We start from the raw sequence: 20,697 nt of genomic DNA on the forward strand, positions 1-20,697 counted from the left end.
CACATCATCCGCTGTGATTGACAGCAGCGCCAGCCAATGGCTGCGCTGCCATCAATCCGCCCAGCCAATCAACGGCCAGGCTGGGAACCGAACAAGACAAGCTCGCGCCCGGGACTTTCGAGGGGTGAGGTAAGTAAAACGGGGGCGGGGGGGGGCCGGTGCTGTCAGATTTGTAAAGGGTTGTAAAGGTAAAAGTTTTTTTACCTTAATGCATAGGATGCATTAAGGTAAAACAAACTTTTACCTTTACAACCCCTTTAAAGCTTGTAGCAGGAGTTTTAATTCTGCCGATTGTCCTATGAGGCTGTAGGACCCCTGACCCTCTGTCTGGACAGTGCCGATTGCATGCACTCAAGAAAAAAAAAAAAAGTGTGTTTACACTCCTCTCCCCGTTCTTTAGCTCTTGTGACTGATCGCGGAGCTTCGAACCAGCTCGCGTGCGCGACCCACGGCTGGGCTCTTAAAAGGCGAAAATACACATACATACGCTTGTGCCCAGCCATGCCATTCTGCCGACGTATATCGGAGTTAGGCAGGGGTTAAGGCAATTCCTTGGGGACCTCCAGGTCACCTGAACCAGTGTCCCCATTGGAAGATTTCCCCTCCATTTCTTTTCTGGGGACAACCCAAAATTTGGGATTTTTTTACTTTCAAAGAGAACATTAAAACAGGATAAAGAGGCAATACTCCTGAATGGGGGCAGAGACAGCGATCAACACTGACAGATCACAGTATGCATCTTTATTTTATGGGATTTTAAAGGCAATTCCAAAAACATAAAAGTGACAAAAAAAAAAAAAACATAAAATACATACTGTGATGGCGGCAATTACACCCACAGCCATATGAATTTTCCCATTTTAAACACCGATGGGTATTCCAATCCTTCTCCACTATCCAAAATGAAAATAAAAGTTTTACCTTTAGTAATACTTTAACTACTTGCCGACCGCCCACCGTCGTTATACGTCATCACTTTAGAGATGAATATCTCGGTAACGGTAGCAGCTGCTGCCACAATCGAGATATTCATCTCTTCTGTGGGCGGCCGTGTTAACGATAATGGCGGTCTCCGCGGCGAATCCGCCGCGAGATCGCCGTTATCGGTGGCGGGAGAGGGGCCCCCCCCCCTCCCGCCGCTGTTCCGCGCCCTCCGCCGCTTACCGGAGCCGTCGGTAGCGGCGGAGGAGATCGCGACCATCCGGATGGTGAGCGGGGACGAGACTGAAGGAAAAATCTCCTTCGCCCGTCCCCATAGCTCCGCTGGGCGGAAGTGACGTCAAAACGTCAGTCCCGCCCAGCGTCTTAAAGAAACATTTTTTTTTTTGTCATTTGAAAAAATGACATTTCCAAATTTTTTTTTTTTTTTTTGCATTTAAGCCTAAATATGAGATCTGAGGTCTTTTTGACCCCAGATCTCATATTTAAGAGGACCTGTCATGCTTTTTTCTATTACAAGGGATGTTTACATTCCTTGTAATAGGAATAAAAGTGATAATTTTTTTTTTTTTTTTTTTTTCAGTGTTAAAAATTGTAAAATAAATAAAAATAAATGCGAAAAGCAAAAAAAAAATGTTTTAAAGCGCCCCGTCCCGACGAGCTCGCGCGTAGAAGCGAACGTATACGCGAGTAGCGCCGACATATGAAAACGGTATTCAAACCACACAAGTGAGGTATCGCCGCGATCGTTAGAGCGAGAGCATTAATTTTAGCCCTAGGCCTACTCTGTAACTCAAAAAATGCAACCTGTAGAATTTTTTAAACGTCGCCTATCAAGATTTTTAAGGGTAAAAGTTTGACGCCATGCCACGAGCGGGCGAAATTTTTAAGCGTGACATGTTGGGTATCATTTTACTCGGCGTAACATTATCTTTCACAATATATAAAAAAATTGGGCCAAATTTATTGTTGTCTTATTTTTTCATTTAAAAAAGTGATTTTTTTCAAAAAAAAGTGCGCTTGTAAGACCGCTGCGCAAATACGGTGTGACAAAAAGTATTGCAATGACTTCCATTTTATTCTCTAGGGTGTTAGAAAAAAAAAATATATAATGTTTGGGGGTTTTAAGTAATTTTCTAGCAAAAAAAAATGGTTTTGTCTCGTAAACACCGACTCTGAAAAACAGGCCCGGGGCTAAAGTGGTTAAGCCCCGGTTCATACCAGTGCGATTTGTCATGCAATCTGACAGTTCAAAAATTGCATGACAAGTTGCACCCCACTGCCAGCAAATGAACCGTTCAAATCATTGCGAATAAAGTTGCAGCAGCTTTGAAAAAGGTTCCTGCCCTACTTTTTTTTTGCCTTTCATTGAGACTTGCATTGAATTCTGTTAAAAATGAGTTTCAAGTCGCACTGATCTGCAGCTTTGAAAATTGTGCTGAAGTAGTGCGATTTCAGAGCCGTGCTGCTGTGAAACCCCGGGGGGGGGGGGGGCTAAAGGGATGAGCTTCCATGATGTAAGGGGTTTTTTTTCTTTATGAAAATTTGTCCAACTCCTCCTCTCAGAAACCCCCCCCCCCAACAATTTTTTGTTTACTTTGCTAAACATTCTTTTAACTTTTGTTAGTAGTTTTATACAATCAGATAAAAGTGAAGCGATCCACACTACAAACATGAAAGTAAAATATGAAACAGCAAAATACTACAATAATGCAAATAAAAAAAAAGTCCTAAATGCCACACTCGCATGATAAAAAAAAAAAAACACACCAAACGACACACACACACACACACACACACACGTTACTTGCAACTAATCGCACTGCCTTAAACCACCAGTTCCTCCAAACCACCACCAGTAAACCACCAGTTCCTCCAAACCACCACCAGTAAACCACCAGTTCCTCCAAACCACCACCAGTAAACCACCAGTTCCTCCAAACCACCACCAGTAAACCACCAGTTCCTCCAAACCACCACCAGTAAACCACCAGTTCCTCCAAACCACCACCAGTAAACCACCAGTTCCTCCAAACCACCACCAGTAAACCACCAGTTCCTCCAAACCACCACCAGTAAACCACCAGTTCCTCCAAACCACCACCAGTAAACCACCAGTTCCTCCAAACCACCACCAGTAAACCACCAGTTCCTCCAAACCACCACCAGTAAACCACCAGTTCCTCCAAACCACCACCAGTAAACCACCAGTTCCTCCAAACCACCACCAGTTCCTCCAAACCACCACCAGTTCCTCCAAACCACCACCAGTTCCTCCAAACCACCACCAGTTCCTCCAAACCACCACCAGTTCCTCCAAACCACCAGTTCCTCCAAACCACCAGTTCCTCCAAACCACCAGTTCCTCCAAACCACCAGTTCCTCCAAACCAATTACACCTTGCTTTAGACTAACCACAGTATACTCTCCTCATTGACAGCAGCTTGAGCGGTCTCAGCCAAAGTCAGCCAATGAGAGAGTGGAGAAATCATGGCTGCGTGTCTGAATGGACACAGGGAGCCGTGACTCTGCTCGGGTGACCCCATAGTAAGACGCTTGCTGTTGGGGCACTCAACGGGAGGGAGGGGCCATGAGCGAGAAAGAGGATCAGGGCTGCTCTGTGGAAATCCAACTGCATAGAGCAGGAAAGTATAAAACATTTTTTTCTTTAACAAGACTTTACAATCACTTTAAAGTGGAGTTCCACCCTGAAAAAAACAAACACAAAAATCCTACATAGAAAAAAAAAAATAATAAAAAAAAAAAAAAAAATGTACTGGCGGTTGCTATGCAGAAGTTCCTAATCTGCCTCTTCCTAGTCCGCGGCAGATCTTCCTCCTCGTGTTTTCTGGTGAATGGGGCGCGCGCCGTCTTCTGGGAATTGTGTGTATCCCAGAGAACAGCCATCCAGTCATACAGCGCCGCGAGACTCGCACAGTAGGAAACGGGCAGTGAAGCTGCAAGGATCCACTGCCCGTTTCCCTTAGTGAGGATGGCGGCGCCGGGAGCTGCCAGGATCGAGGGATCGGCCTCGGGGCGCCCGACATTGCGAGCGAGTAGGACAGGCAAGTGTCCTTATTAAAAGCCAATGTGATTGGGTAATGTGGAGGGGCAGACAGGGCCAGTGTTCTGTCGAGAAGTGCCTGGTTATCGAATAGCGCCCGGTGCGAACTGCGCAGTACATAACAGCGCAACAGCAGAGTTTAAGATCAGCTGTTGTCTCGTGTAGGAGAGAGGCGAATATTTACATGAAGGGGGCGGATTTTTCAATGATGGGCAGTGCTGGGGGGCACACCCCCCCCCCCCCGTCACTCGCAGACAATGGGACACAGACACACAGATATAAGCACCTGTGCAGCATGACTCTAGGAGGACGCAGTGCTGGGAGCCCTCGTGTTATACATATACAGGAGATGTGTGATGATGAAGGCTCCAGCAGATTGTCGGGTGAAAGGCTGGAGCGGAGGGTGATGAAGCACGGCGCCTTCCCCCTCCCTCCACCCTCAGACTGATCACAGGCTGAGAATACATACAGCACAAGGTGCTGCAGTATATGGATGGGGTGGACACTGGACAGACACTGGACAGGGTTAGAAATTGAATATGTTACCTACCTCCTGGAGCCATTCACAAAGCCGAAAATGGAAGTTAGGGCCGCCCGGGGAAAGCACCGCCCCTTTTCCTACAGCGGTGCAGACATGAAGCAGAAAGACCCAATAAGAGTGGAGAGGCGAACCTCACAGCGCATCAAAAAAAAAATGCAAATGAAGAGTCTTGCCTGCAATCACGGGATTGTATTGGCGTGACGATTCAATAGTGCACTGTGTCTGGCGCCCACCCTAAGCACAGAGTACTACTTCTACAACTCTAACGGTCGACACACTTGCTACGTAGGGGCGGCCGGCTGAAAAACACTTGCTACGTAGGGGCGGCCGGCTGAAAAACACTTGCTACGTAGGGGCGGCCGGCTGAAAAACACTTGCTACGTAGGGGCGGCCGGCTGAAAAAACACTTGCTACGTAGGGGCGGCCGGCTGAAAAAACACTTGCTACGTAGGGGCGGCCGGCTGAAAAAACACTTGCTACGTAGGGGCGGCCGGCTGAAAAACACTTGCTACGTAGGGGCGGCCGGCTGAAAAACGCTCGCTACGTAGGGGCGGCCGGCTGAAAAACACTTGCTACGTAGGGGCGGCCGGCTGAAAAAACACTTGCTACGTAGGGGCGGCCGGCTGAAAAACACTTGCTACGTAGGGGCGGCCGGCTGAAAAACACTTGCTACGTAGGGGCGGCCAGCTGAAAAACACTTGCTACGTAGGGGCGGCCGGCTGAAAAAACACTTGCTACGTAGGGGCGGCCGGCTGAAAAACGCTCGCTACGTAGGGGCGGCCGGCTGAAAAACGCTCGCTACGTAGGGGCGGCCGGCTGAAAAACACTTGCTACGTAGGGGCGGCCGGCTGAAAAAACACTTGCTACGTAGGGGCGGCCGGCTGAAGTGTTTTTCAGCCAGCCGCCCCTACGTAGCAAGTGTTTTTCAGCCTGAAACACACTTGCTACGTAGGGGCGGCCGGCTGAAAAACACTTGCTACGTAGGGGCGGCCGGCTGAAAAAACACTTGCTACGTAGGGGCGGCCGGCTGAAAAACGCTCGCTACGTAGGGGCGGCCGGCTGAAAAACGCTCGCTACGTAGGGGCGGCCGGCTGAAAAACACTTGCTACGTAGGGGCGGCCGGCTGAAAAAACACTTGCTACGTAGGGGCGGCCGGCTGAAGTGTTTTTCAGCCAGCCGCCCCTACGTAGCAAGTGTTTTTCAGCCTGAAACACACTTGCTACGTAGGGGCGGCCGGCTGAAAAACACTTGCTACGTAGGGGCGGCCGGCTGAAAAAACACTTGCTACGTAGGGGCGGCCGGCTGAAAAACGCTCGCTACGTAGGAGCGGCCGGCTGAAAAACACTTGCTACGTAGGGGCGGCCGGCTGAAAAAACACTTGCTACGTAAAGGCGGCCGGCTGAAAAACACTTGCTACGTAGGGGCGGCCGGCGGAAAAACGCTCGCTATGTAGGGGCGGCCGGCTGAAAAACACTTGCTACGTAGGGGCGGCCGGCTGAAAAAACACTTGCTACGTAAAGGCGGCCGGCAGAAAAACGCTCGCTACGTAGGGGCGGCCGGCTGAAAAACGCTCGCTACGTAGGGGCGGCCGGCTGAAAAACACTTGCTACGTAGGGGCGGCCGGCTGAAAAAACACTTGCTACGTAAAGGCGGCCGGCTGAAAAAAACTTGCTACGTAGGGGCGGCCGGCTGAAAAACGCTTGCTACGTAGGGGCGGCCGGCTGAAAAACGCTCGCTACGTAGGGGCAGCCGGCTGAAAAACACTTGCTACGTAGGGGCGGCCGGCTGAAAAACACTTGCTACGTAGGGGCGGCCGGCTGAAAAACACTTGCTACGTAGGGGCGGCCGGCTGAAAAAACACTTGCTACGTAGGGGCGGCCGGCTGAAAAACGCTCGCTACGTAGGGGCGGCCGGCTGAAAAACGCTCGCTACGTAGGGGCGGCCGGCTGAAAAACACTTGCTACGTAGGGGCGGCCGGCTGAAAAACACTTGCTACGTAGGGGCGGCCGGCTGAAAAACACTTGCTACGTAGGGGCGGCCGGCTGAAAAAACACTTGCTACGTAGGGGCGGCCGGCTGAAAAACGCTCGCTACGTAGGGGCGGCCGGCTGAAAAACGCTCGCTACGTAGGGGCGGCCGGCTGAAAAAACGCTCGCTACGTAGGGGCGGCCGGCTGAAAAACGCTCGCTACGTAGGGGCGGCCGGCTGAAAAAACACTTGCTACGTAGGGGCGGCCGGCTGAAAAAACACTTGCTACGTAGGGGCGGCCGGCTGAAAAACGCTCGCTACGTAGGGGCGGCCGGCTGAAAAACACTTGCTACGTAGGGGCGGCCGGCTGAAAAAACACTTGCTACGTAGGGGCGGCCGGCTGAAAAAACACTTGCTACGTAGGGGCGGCCGGCTGAAAAACGCTCGCTACGTAGGGGCGGCCGGCTGAAAAACGCTCGCTATGTAGGGGCGGCCGGCTGAAAAACACTTGCTACGTAGGGGCGGCCGGCTGAAAAAACACTTGCTACGTAGGGGCGGCCGGCTGAAAAACGCTCGCTACGTAGGGGCGGCTGGCTGAAAAACACTCGCTACGTAGGGGCGGCCGGCTGAAAAACACTTGCTACGTAGGGGCGGCCGGCTGAAAAACACTTGCTACGTAGGGGCGGCCGGCTGAAAAACACTTGCTACGTAGGGGCGGCCGGCTGAAAAACACTTGCAAGTTGAAAAACACTTGCTACGTAGGGGCGGCCGGCTGAAAAACACTTGCTACGTAGGGGCGGCTGGCTGAAAAACACTCGCTACGTAGGGGCGGCCGGCTGAAAAAACACTTGCTACGTAGGGGCGGCCGGCTGAAAAACGCTCGCTACGTAGGGGCGGCCGGCTGAAAAACGCTCGCTACGTAGGGGCGGCCGGCTGAAAAACACTTGCTACGTAGGGGCGGCCGGCTGAAAAAACACTTGCTACGTAGTGGCGGCCGGCTGAAAAACACTTGCTACGTAGGGGCGGCCGGCTGAAAAACGCTCGCTACGTAGGGGCGGCCGGCTGAAAAACGCTCGCTACGTAGGGGCGGCCGGCTGAAACACACTTGCTACGTAGGGGCGGCCGGCTGAAAAACACTTGCTACGTAGGGGCGGCCGGCTGAAAAACACTCGCTACGTAGGGGCGGCCGGCTGAAACACACTTGCTACGTAGGGGCGGCCGGCTGAAAACACACTTGCTACGTAGGGGCGGCCGGCTGACACTCTTGCTACGTAGGGGCGGCCGGCTGAAAAACACTTGCTACGTAGGGGCAGCCGGCTGAAAAACACTTGCTACGTAGGGGCGGCCGGCTGAAAAACACTCGCTACGTAGGGGCGGCCGGCTGAAACACACTTGCTACGTAGGGGCGGCCGGCTGAAAACACACTTGCTACGTAGGGGCCGCCGGCTGAAAACACACTTGCTACGTAGGGGCGGCCGGCTGAAAACACACTTGCTACGTAGGGGCCGCCGGCTGAAAACACACTTGCTACGTAGGGGTGACCGGCAGAAAAACACTTGCTACGTAGGGGCGGCCGGCTGAAAAACGCTTGCTACGTAGGGGCGGCCGGCTGACACTCTTGCTACGTAGGGGCGGCCGGCTGAAAAACACTTGCTACGTAGGGGCGGCCGGCTGAAAAACACTTGCTACGTAGGGGCGGCCGGCTGAAAAACACTTGCTACGTAGGGGCGGCCGGCTGAAAAACACTTGCTACGTAGGGGCGGCCGGCTGAAAAACACTTGCTACGTAGGGGCGGCCGGCTGAAAAACACTTGCTACGTAGGGGCGGCCGGCTGAAAAACACTTGCAAGTTGAAAAACACTTGCTACGTAGGGGCGGCCGGCTGAAAAACACTTGCTACGTAGGGGCGGCTGGCTGAAAAACACTTGCTACGTAGGGGCGGCCGGCTGAAAAACACTTGCTACGTAGGGGCGGCCGGCTGAAAAACACTTGCTACGTAGGGGCGGCCGGCTGAAAAACACTTGCAAGTTGAAAAAATAGGATTTTTTGTACTCACCGTAAAATCCTTTTCTCTGAAGTCCATGGACGGACACAGCTCCTTAAATCTTGACAAGTGGGTTATGTTCCCTGTTTACAGGAGAGGACTAGGCAGAAACATGTTAAATAGTTAAATACATGTTACATTAACAGAGTTGAACAGCCCCGCCCAGGGGGCGGTCCCTCCAGACATAACCCTCCTCACTGCAGCTTGCAGCCTCAGTTCGTAACAAGCAGTACAAACCTAAAAAGGAGGGGTGGGAGCTGTGTCCGTCCATGGACTTCAGAGAAAAGGATTTTACGGTGAGTACAAAAAATCCTATTTTCTCTTATCGTCCATGGACGGACACAGCTCCTTAAATCTTGACAAGTGGGACGTCCCCAAGCAGTGTCAAAAAACGAGGGGTGGGAAATATATCAGTAAAAACAATTTTAACTTCACCCCAAAACAAGCAGAGCTCCTCAACGGAGGAGGTGCAACTTTAAACAGCCGCCGGCAAAAACTAGCGGCTGAAAAAAACATCATAAGATGCACTCACAGCAACCATGTAAATTCTGGAAAAAGCGTGAACGGACGAGCAAATCGCCGCCTCGCACACCTGTGAGACCGACGCATGATGTCGGGAAAAAAAAAAAACCCAGGAAGCACCAATTGCCCTGGTCGAAAGTGCCGTGACCGGAAAGGGGGGCCCGCCCTTAGGAGCATAGGCCTGTATGACGGCCTGCCCGATCCACCGAGAAATGGTGGTCGACGAGACCGCCAGGCCCTTTTGTGGACCAGACACCGACACAAAAGAGAGTCAGAAGCTCCGAAATGGAGCCGTAGTAGGCTGGTATACCCGCAAAGCGCGTACCACGCCTAAAGTATGAAAGGCCGAAACCTCCTTCGGAAGAAGGGAAGGTCGCGGGCGCACCATCACCTAATCCTTATGGGGGATCAAGCATGGCGGCTTGCAAGACAAGACCGCCAACTCAGAAACCCCTCTAACAGAGGTAAAGGCCACTAAAGGGGCCACCTTCTGAGATAGTGTCAAGAGAAAATCTCTCTGATGTTTCCAAAAGGAAGGTTCCTGAAGAACCGAGAGCACCAGAGTCAAAACTCATGGGGGAAGAGATGGGCCAAGAGGGGAAAGTATATGACAAACCCCTTGCACACAAAAAAAGGGGACCCACCAGGGAACGGGCCGCAAAAAGGCCACTAAAAGAACACAGCCAAGGCTGAAATCTGCCCCCAAACGGTGCTTTAAGCAATTTTTAGATCCAATCCAAGCTTTAAAAACAGCAGGACCCTGGACATTGAAAGTACGCCCGTGGACGTCACTCCATCCCTTCGCACCAAGAGAGGTGCGACGGTAGATCCTCCGGAAGAAGACTACGGTGCCCTGTTGAGATGACCGAGTCAGACAGACCCTGGTCACCTAAAGTCTGGCTTCCAATAACCATGTTAAGCAAGTCAGTGACTGTACAACAGGAGGAAGTATGGGACCTTGAGACAGGAACCTCCTGCCCTGGCAATCGCCAGGGTGCCTCCGCTACCAGGCGCCCGATATCAGCGTACCAAGGACGCCGAGATTAATCTGGAGCGATTAGAATCATCGGGATCTCCTCAGCATCCACTCTGTGGAGCGGCCGAGGAAGCAACTACCATGGAGGAATGGCAAAAAATCACCGATACAGACAACACAGGGCCACCAGCGCGACTGACGCGTCTGTACAAGATCACTAGACCTGGCCACTAACTGACACCCTTGCGGCGGAGACAAGCTGCCAGGAGATCCATGCCATGTGAGGCTCACCTCCTGCAAGGGAGCCGAAACACCCCAAGCACAAAGACCAGTCGCCCTGGTCCAGCATCTGGCGACTCCAGTAGTCTGCCTGCCGGCATACCTGATGGTAGACTGAAGCCACGGCCGTGGCGTTGTCCGGCTGAAACCAGATTGGTCGACCACAAGGAGAAGCATAGCCTGATCGCCTAAAATAGTAGGACAATGAACAGTAGACAGCACCTGGTATTCCCAGGCGGTCTTCCACCAGGCACTAGCCAGGCCCGACCCTGGGTAGCTACCGAGACCAGACACATTCAAGGAGGTGTGGTCATAGGTCCACGCAAGTCCAGCGACTCAGGGCCGACTGGACCCCCCAGTTTTGTGAACCTCCAGGTTCACAACCCGTGAGCTGGCATTCGTCGTAAACACCGACCACTGGAAGGAAGGAACAACTTCCCGGACCGAAGAGTCGGGAATCTCTGTCACCAACTCAGAGAGACTCTGACTAGGTGGCGCACAGGAATCTAATGATTTCAGAGACAAGAGATTTTTACCACCTGGACAGTAGTTCCACTGGAAAACCAGGGTGTGGAACTGGGCATACAGTACCACCTTGAAGGAGGCTACCCACAGACCCTGAACCAGCAGGCGCCCGGAGAGAAGACCGATTGCGTGATGCCAATACCTTCTCCGCAGACTGAAGAGTCTGCAATTTCTCCAGGGGAAGAAGGACCTTGCCACTGAGGAGTCTGGATCAACACTAGATACTCCAACGCTGAGTCGGAACCTAGCATGCCCATAATTTGAACCCTGGGTCGCACACATGTAGGGCAGGCTTGCTGCCACTGAGCTACACTTTCTGGCCTAAACGTTTAACATCCACCCGAATCTTCGGAGGGTCTGAATGGGAATAACCCATCCACTAGGTCGGAGACAGAAGCTGCTCTCAGAAGAAAGTCGTCAAAGTAGCCAATGAGGCAAAGCCTCGCTGTCCCAACAAAATTCAAATAAGTGCGAGCTCCTAGCTGAAAACCCATGGTGCTGACGCCAGATCAAAAGGGAGGGCCACAGGCTGACAGAGACCCTTCTCTCATCACGAAGCACAGAAAAAAACACTGTGACATGTGCAAAACGGGACATGCATGTATGCGTCCCTGATGTCCGAGGACGTCAGGACATCCCCCGGATGAAGCGCAGCTACCACCGAACAAATGGATTCCATGCGGAACTACCCGACGTTCACAAAGGTATTTAGGGCCTGAGGCCCATAGAAAACCCCAAAACTCTCGTCCTGCAGGAAAGGTAAAATTACCTTGCAGCTTAGCAAATCCCACACTGCCCAAGGCAGACCGACGTGCCGGGAGGGGAAGACACAAGGACAGAACTTTGTTCTGTGGATAGGAGGAAACCCTATCTAGTACTCCGAAGAGACCACCTCGCAGACCCACTAGTCGGAGAGCAGGGAGGTTTCACTGAATTGTGAACCTGCAAGCCGCCCCTCCCACCTAGAGACAGGGAGGGAAGGCTATACACATTGTACTGCATAAAAAGCAAAACCGTTACAGGTGTCACCAATCAGTCAGCGTCTGCTGAAGTATAATCATAAACATGTGTGCTCATCACAGGGCTTTTTACCTCACAGGAAGGCCCAATACAAGCCAGATAACACAGTCCCCTCAGGAAGGCCCCCTCCCCCCTGACAGCGGCAATGTTAGCAATGCAGCAAGGGAAAGGAGCAGGGAAGTAAGGGGAAGGGACCCCCGAACCCCAGCCGTACCAACCCACCGAAGCAGGAGGGACTGTACTTACCCGTCCAAGCGAGGACTCGCTGACGCATTCCTGACAGAACTACAACCGAAATGGAGGTAGCTGTCGACCCGGTCCACTGTGAGTGAGACAACACCACAGCCCAGTCATATGTGGACCTCGGAGCAAAGCTCACCGGCCACCCCAGGAGTCATGGGGTATGGCGTGGCAGACCAAGCCTCTTTGCAAAGGTGTGCCCACGCTTGCTGGTCGGACTGAGTAGACTACAAGGATCTATAATATCCAGCCTGTCTCTCAGCCAACAGTTGAAAGAAGATTCTTCAAGAAAAAGTAAAGTAAAATAAAATAAAACTTCTCCTCAGGGCGCTGGGCCCAAAGGGAGCCATACGTCCTTCTCCTTTGCTAGGCAGAACGAAACTGAGGCTGCAAGCTGCAGTGAGGAGGGTTATGTCTGGAGGGACCGCCCCCTGGGCGGGGCTGTTCAACTCTGTTAATGTAACATGTATTTAACTATTTAACATGTTTCTGCCTAGTCCTCTCCTGTAAACAGGGAACATAACCCACTTGTCAAGATTTAAGGAGCTGTGTCCGTCCATGGACGATAAGAGAAACACTTGCTACGTAGGGGCGGCCGGCTGAAAAACTCTCGCTACGTAGGGGCGGCCGGCTGAGACACTCTCGCTACGTAGGGGCGGCCGGCTGAGACACTCTCGCTACGTAGGGGCGGCCGGCTGAGACACTCTCGCTACGTAGGGGCGGCCGGCTGAGACACTCGCGCTACGTAGGGGCGGCCGGCTGAGACACTCGCGCTACGTAGGGGCGGCCGGCTGAGACACTCGCGCTACGTAGGGGCGGCCGGCTGAGACACTCTTGCTACGTAGGGGCGGCCGGCTGAGACACTCTCGCTACGTAGGGGCGGCCGGCTGAGACACTCTTGCTACGTAGGGGCGGCCGGCTGAGACACTCTTGCTACGTAGGGGCGGCCGGCTGAGACACTCTTGCTACGTAGGGGCGGCCGGCTGAGACACTCTTGCTACGTAGGGGCGGCCGGCTGAGACACTCTTGCTACGTAGGGGCGGCCGGCTGAGACACTTGCTACGTAGGGGCGGCCGGCTGAGACACTCTCGCTACGTAGGGGCGGCCGGCTGAGACACTCTCGCTACGTAGGGGCGGCCGGCTGAGACACTCTCGCTACGTAGGGGCGGCCGGCTGAGACACTCTCGCTACGTAGGGGCGGCCGGCTGAGACACTCGCGCTACGTAGGGGCGGCCGGCTGAGACACTCGCGCTACGTAGGGGCGGCCGGCTGAGACACTCGCGCTACGTAGGGGCAGCCGGGTGACACTCGCGCTACCGTAGGGGCGGCCGGGTCAGCCTTGCTAGGGGCACTCTCGGCCCTCTTTGAAAAATGGCAAAGAAATAATAAGTTCTGCCAGGATATGTAAACTTATATTATATTCATATTATACATACACAGTGTCACACAAATTAAACCAGGGCTCTGGCAATGAAGGGTTAATGACTGATCTTCTTGTCACCTGATAATAAGAGTCCCCACCGGAATTCCCAATTCACTGCAGGACACGGACGGTGACACTCGCTCTGCATGACCGCACAGCATTGCCCGGGTGCTCAGCCTATACGGGTGACGATGATGTTAGATTGCACAACCAATGGCCGCTTCCCCACACCCGACTGCTGTAACAAAACAAATACTAAACACCGCGGCACAGCGTCCCCGCCCCTCGAGATCAAAATCCCCGCCCTCCTACCTGGTCACGTGTCCACCCATGATTTCTGGCGGAGGAAAGTTAGATGTCTCCCGAAACAAAAAATAAATAAAATTTGGCCCCGCCCTCGCCACAGAAGCCGCCAATTCGTGAATTCAGCGAGGCGGGATTTCGAGCAGCCTATATAAATGAGCAATACCACCTGAGCCCGGCATTCCGGCAAGTGACAGCAAACCTACCGCGGCAGCGACATGAGAGACCCGCGCGCCTTTCTAGGAGGTGAGTGACTGCGGAGATATGGGGGGGCGGTAATACTGGGGGAGCGGTAATGCGACCGACTGCCTGCGGGACCAATGACAGCAGACCGTCCTGTCCGCACATGTATATATTTTGTGATGAAGGTTGCCTATCCCTGGGATGGTTCTACCTGGATGTGAGCCATCGATACACATCATCAGATCCATCCAGGAAAAGTTATATGGGGGGGGGCGGCCGGCTGACACTCGAGTCGTCGGCTCCTCGCGCGGCTGACACTCGAGTCGTCGGCTCCTCGCGCGGCTGACACTCGAGTCGTCGGCTCCTCGCGCGGCTGACACTCGAGTCGTCGGCTCCTCGCGCGGCTGACACTCGAGTCGTCGGCTCCTCGCGCGGCTGACACTCGAGTCGTCGGCTCCTCGCGCGGCTGACACTCGAGTCGTCGTCGTCGGCTCCTCGCGCGGCTGACACTGGAGTCGTCGTCGTCGGCTCCTCGCGCGGCTGACACTCGAGTCGTCGGCTCCTCGCGCGGCTGACACTCGAGTCGTCGTCGTCGGCTCCTCGCGCGGCTGACACTCGAGTCGTCGTCGTCGGCTCCTCGCGCGGCTGACACTCGAGTCGTCGTCGTCGGCTCCTCGCGCGGCTGACACTCGAGTCGTCGGCTCCTCGCGCGGCTGACACTCGAGTCGTCGTCGTCGGCTCCTCGCGCGGCTGACACTCGAGTCGTCGTCGTCGGCTCCTCGCGCGGCTGACACTCGAGTCGTCGTCGTCGGCGGCTCCTCGCGCGGCTGACACTCGAGTCGTCGTCGGCTCCTCGCGCGGCTGACCGTCCTGTCCGCACATGTATATATTTTGTGATGAAGGTTGCCTATCCCTGGGATGGTTCTACCTGGATGTGAGCCATCGATACACATCATCAGATCCATCCAGGAAAAGTTATATGGGGGGGCGGCCGGCTGACGCTCGAGTCGTCGTCGGCTCCTCGCGCGGCTGACGCTCGAGTCGTCGTCGGCGGCTGACGCTCGAGTCGTCGTCGGCGGCTGACGCTCGAGTCGTCGTCGGCGGCTGACGCTCGAGTCGTCGTCGGCGGCTGACGCTCGAGTCGTCGTCGGCGGCTGACGCTCGAGTCGTCGTCGGCGGCTGACGCTCGAGTCGTCGTCGGCGGCTGACGCTCGAGTCGTCGTCGGCGGCTGACGCTCGAGTCGTCGTCGGCGGCTGACGCTCGAGTCGTCGTCGGCGGCTGACGCTCGAGTCGTCGTCGGCGGCTGACGCTCGAGTCGTCGTCGGCGGCTGACGCTCGAGTCGTCGTCGGCGGCTGACGCTCGAGTCGTCGTCGGCGGCTGACGCTCGAGTCGTCCTCGCGCGGCTGACGCTCGAGTCGTCGTCGGCTCCTCGCGCGGCTGACGCTCGAGTCGTCGTCGGCTCCTCGCGCGGCTGACGCTCGAGTCGTCGTCGGCTCCTCGCGCGGCTGACGCTCGAGTCGTCGTCGGCTCCTCGCGCGGCTGACGCTCGAGTCGTCGTCGGCTCCTCGCGCGGCTGACGCTCGAGTCGTCGTCGGCTCCTCGCGCGGCTGACGCTCGAGTCGTCGTCGGCTCCTCGCGCGGCTGACGCTCGAGTCGTCGTCGGCTCCTCGCGCGGCTGACGCTCGAGTCGTCGTCGGCTCCTCGCGCGGCTGACGCTCGAGTCGTCGTCGGCTCCTCGCGCGGCTGACGCTCGAGTCGTCGTCGGCTCCTCGCGCGGCTGACGCTCGAGTCGTCGTCGGCTCCTCGCGCGGCTGACGCTCGAGTCGTCGTCGTCTCCTCGCGCGGCTGACGCTCGAGTCGTCGTCTCCTCGCGCGGCTGACGCTCGAGTCGTCGTCGTCTCCTCGCGCGGCTGACGCTCGAGTCGTCGTCGTCTCCTCGCGCGGCTGACGCTCGAGTCGTCGTCGTCTCCTCGCGCGGCTGACGCTCGAGTCGTCGTCGTCTCCTCGCGCGGCTGACGCTCGAGTCGTCGTCTCCTCGCGCGGCTGACGCTCGAGTCGTCGTCTCCTCGCGCGGGCTGACGCTCGAGTCGTCGTCTCCTCGCGCGGCTGACGCTCGAGTCGTCGTCTCCTCGCGCGGCTGACGCTCGAGTCGTCGTCTCCTCGCGCGGCTGACGCTCGAGTCGTCGTCTCCTCGCGCGGCTGACGCTCGAGTCGTCGTCTCCTCGCGCGGCTGACGCTCGAGTCGTCGTCGTCGTCTCCTCGCGCGGCTGACGCTCGAGTCGTCGTCGTCTCCTCGCGCGGCTGACGCTCGAGTCGTCGTCGTCTCCTCGCGCGGCTGACGCTCGAGTCGTCGTCGTCGTCTCCTCGCGCGGCTGACGCTCGAGTCGTCGTCGTCGTCTCCTCGCGCGGCTGACGCTCGAGTCGTCGTCGTCGTCGTCTCCTCGCGCGGCTGACGCTCGAGTCGTCGTCGTCTCCTCGCGCGGCTGACGCTCGAGTCGTCGTCGGCTCCTCGCGCGGCTGACGCTCGAGTCGTCGTCGGCTCCTCGCGCGGCTGACGCTCGAGTCGTCGTCGGCTCCTCGCGCGGCTGACGCTCGAGTCGTCGTCGGCTCCTCGCGCGGCTGACGCTCGAGTCGTCGTCGGCTCCTCGCGCGGCTGACGCTCGAGTCGTCGTCGGCTCCTCGCGCGGCTGACGCTCGAGTCGTCGTCGGCTCCTCGCGCGGCTGACGCTCGAGTCGTCGTCGGCTCCTCGCGCGGCTGACGCTCGAGTCGTCGTCGGCTCCTCGCGCGGCTGACGCTCGAGTCGTCGTCGTCGGCTCCTCGCGCGGCTGACGCTCGAGTCGTCGTCGGCTCCTCGCGCGGCTGACGCTCGAGTCGTCGTCGGCTCCTCGCGCGGCTGACGCTCGAGTCGTCGTCGTCGGCTCCTCGCGCGGCTGACGCTCGAGTCGTCGTCGTCGGCTCCTCGCGCGGCTGACACTCGAGTCGTCGTCGTCGGCTCCTCGCGCGGCTGACACTCGAGTCGTCGGCTCCTCGCGCGGCTGACACTCGAGTCGTCGTCGTCGGCTCCTCGCGCGGCTGACACTCGAGTCGTCGTCGTCGGCTCCTCGCGCGGCTGACACTCGAGTCGTCGTCGGCGGCTCCTCGCGCGGCTGACACTCGAGTCGTCGTCGTCGGCGGCGGCTCCTCGCGCGGCTGACACTCGAGTCGTCGTCGGCTCCTCGCGCGGCTGACCGTCCTGTCCGCACATGTATATATTTTGTGATGAAGGTTGCCTATCCCTGGGATGGTTCTACCTGGATGTGAGCCATCGATACACATCATCAGATCCATCCAGGAAAAGTTATATGGGGGGGGCGGCCGGCTGACGCTCGAGTCGTCGTCGGCTCCTCGCGCGGCTGACGCTCGAGTCGTCGTCGGCGGCTGACGCTCGAGTCGTCGTCGGCGGCTGACGCTCGAGTCGTCGTCGGCGGCTGACGCTCGAGTCGTCGTCGGCGGCTGACGCTCGAGTCGTCGTCGGCGGCTGACGCTCGAGTCGTCGTCGGCGGCTGACGCTCGAGTCGTCGTCGGCGGCTGACGCTCGAGTCGTCGTCGGCGGCTGACGCTCGAGTCGTCGTCGGCGGCTGACGCTCGAGTCGTCGTCGGCTCCTCGCGCGGCTGACGCTCGAGTCGTCGTCGGCTCCTCGCGCGGCTGACGCTCGAGTCGTCGTCGGCTCCTCGCGCGGCTGACGCTCGAGTCGTCGTCGGCTCCTCGCGCGGCTGACGCTCGAGTCGTCGTCGGCTCCTCGCGCGGCTGACGCTCGAGTCGTCGTCGGCTCCTCGCGCGGCTGACGCTCGAGTCGTCGTCGGCTCCTCGCGCGGCTGACGCTCGAGTCGTCGTCGGCTCCTCGCGCGGCTGACGCTCGAGTCGTCGTCGGCTCCTCGCGCGGCTGACGCTCGAGTCGTCGTCGGCTCCTCGCGCGGCTGACGCTCGAGTCGTCGTCGGCTCCTCGCGCGGCTGACGCTCGAGTCGTCGTCGGCTCCTCGCGCGGCTGACGCTCGAGTCGTCGTCGGCTCCTCGCGCGGCTGACGCTCGAGTCGTCGTCTCCTCGCGCGGCTGACGCTCGAGTCGTCGTCGTCTCCTCGCGCGGCTGACGCTCGAGTCGTCGTCGTCTCCTCGCGCGGCTGACGCTCGAGTCGTCGTCGTCTCCTCGCGCGGCTGACGCTCGAGTCGTCGTCTCCTCGCGCGGCTGACGCTCGAGTCGTCGTCTCCTCGCGCGGCTGACGCTCGAGTCGTCGTCTCCTCGCGCGGCTGACGCTCGAGTCGTCGTCGTCGGCTCCTCGCGCGGCTGACGCTCGAGTCGTCGTCGTCGGCTCCTCGCGCGGCTGACGCTCGAGGAGTCGTCGTCGGCTCCTCGCGCGGCTGACGCTCGAGGAGTCGTCGTCGGCTCCTCGCGCGGCTGACGCTCGAGGAGTCGTCGTCGGCTCCTCGCGCGGCTGACGCTCGAGGAGTCGTCGTCGGCTCCTCGCGCGGCTGACCGTCCTGTCCGCACATGTATATATTTTGTGATGAAGGTTGCCTATCCCTGGGATGGTTCTACCTGGATGTGAGCCATCGATACACATCATCAGATCCATCCAGGAAAAGTTATATGGGGGGGGGGGGGGGGGGGGCGGCCGGCTGACGCTCGAGTCGGCTCCTCGCGCGGCTGACGCTCGAGTCGGCTCCTCGCGCGGCTGACGCTCGAGTCGGCTCCTCGCGCGGCTGACGCTCGAGTCGGCTCCTCGCGCGGCTGACGCTCGAGTCGGCTCCTCGCGCGGCTGACGCTCGAGTCGGCTCCTCGCGCGGCTGACGCTCGAGTCGGCTCCTCGCGCGGCTGACGCTCGAGTCGGCTCCTCGCGCGGCTGACGCTCGAGTCGGCTCCTCGCGCGGCTGACGCTCGAGTCGGCTCCTCGCGCGGCTGACGCTCGAGTCGGCTCCTCGCGCGGCTGACGCTCGAGTCGGCTCCTCGCGCGGCTGACGCTCGAGTCGGCTCCTCGCGCGGCTGACGCTCGAGTCGGCTCCTCGCGCGGCTGACGCTCGAGTCGGCTCCTCGCGCGGCTGACGCTCGAGTCGGCTCCTCGCGCGGCTGACGCTCGAGTCGGCTCCTCGCGCGGCTGACGCTCGAGTCGGCTCCTCGCGCGGCTGACGCTCGAGTCGGCTCCTCGCGCGGCTGACGCTCGAGTCGGCTCCTCGCGCGGCTGACGCTCGAGTCGGCTCCTCGCGCGGCTGACGCTCGAGTCGGCTCCTCGCGCGGCTGACGCTCGAGTCGGCTCCTCGCGCGGCTGACGCTCGAGTCGGCTCCTCGCGCGGCTGACGCTCGAGTCGGCTCCTCGCGCGGCTGACGCTCGAGTCGGCTCCTCGCGCGGCTGACGCTCGAGTCGGCTCCTCGCGCGGCTGACGCTCGAGTCGGCTCCTCGCGCGGCTGACGCTCGAGTCGGCTCCTCGCGCGGCTGACGCTCGAGTCGGCTCCTCGCGCGGCTGACGCTCGAGTCGGCTCCTCGCGCGGCTGACGCTCGAGTCGGCTCCTCGCGCGGCTGACGCTCGAGTCGGCTCCTCGCGCGGCTGACGCTCGAGTCGGCTCCTCGCGCGGCTGACGCTCGAGTCGGCTCCTCGCGCGGCTGACGCTCGAGTCGGCTCCTCGCGCGGCTGACGCTCGAGTCGGCTCCTCTATGTATCAGAATATGATTTATCATTACAGATCTGATGGACCATATCCAGAGAGATCTTGTGTGACATCTATAGGGGACATTTAGCAGATTAAGCATAGTAAGGGCATTTACTTTCGGCAGGTTTTTTTTTTTTTTTTCTCCGTACTTACCTTTATATTCTAATTTGGTCCAGGGCTTCCGATTACTGCAGGACTGGGCGTTCCTATCCTTCGCTTCGATAAATCATATTCTGATACATAGAGGATCACCCTGTACACAACACCCCCCCCCCCTCTATAGAGGATGTGATGTAGTAGAGCTGCACCACTAATCGGTTAAAAAAAATGTATGCAACAAATGGAGAGAGTTCTTGGCTCAGCTGTCAATAGGGAAATAAACCTGCCAAGATTTTACACAACATTCTGTGTTGGTAGAGAACTAGAAACATTGTAACTTTTCCTTCTTGAATCAAAGGGATGAACTTTGTGTGCAAATCAGGAAATTTTTAAATCGCTTAAAGCAGAGTGCCACCCAAAACTGGAACTTCTCGCTCATCGGATTCAGGGGGGGGGGCAGGATACCCGTCTGACAGGTATTCTTCCCCACTTACGGGAGTCCGGGCCGCGGGCCTCTCACATAGCAGCCGTTTACCACATGATCGCCCCGTCAAATGATGGAGCGGTCGCTTGTAAACAAACAGACATCATGACATGGCGCCGGTTCCTCTCTCCCCTCTCTGTGCCGATCGGTATGGTTTGGGGGAGGGGGGGGGGGGGGCGGCGAAGGCAGCAGCGCTGTGGGCTGGATCTGTGACAATTGCAGTCACAGATACAGCCCATCCATCCATCAGTACCCGGCCAGGCTGTGCAAGTCTCGCACATGTGGTATCGCCGTACTCAGGAGGAGCAGCAGAATCTATTTTGGGGTGTCATTTTTGTTATGTACATGCTATGTTAGAAATATCATATAAAAAAAAAAATTGACAATTTTTATAACAGAAAAAAA

Source organism: Rana temporaria, chromosome 2 (genome assembly GCF_905171775.1).
Source record: "Rana temporaria chromosome 2, aRanTem1.1, whole genome shotgun sequence".
Classification (NCBI taxonomy): Eukaryota; Metazoa; Chordata; class Amphibia; order Anura; family Ranidae; genus Rana; species Rana temporaria.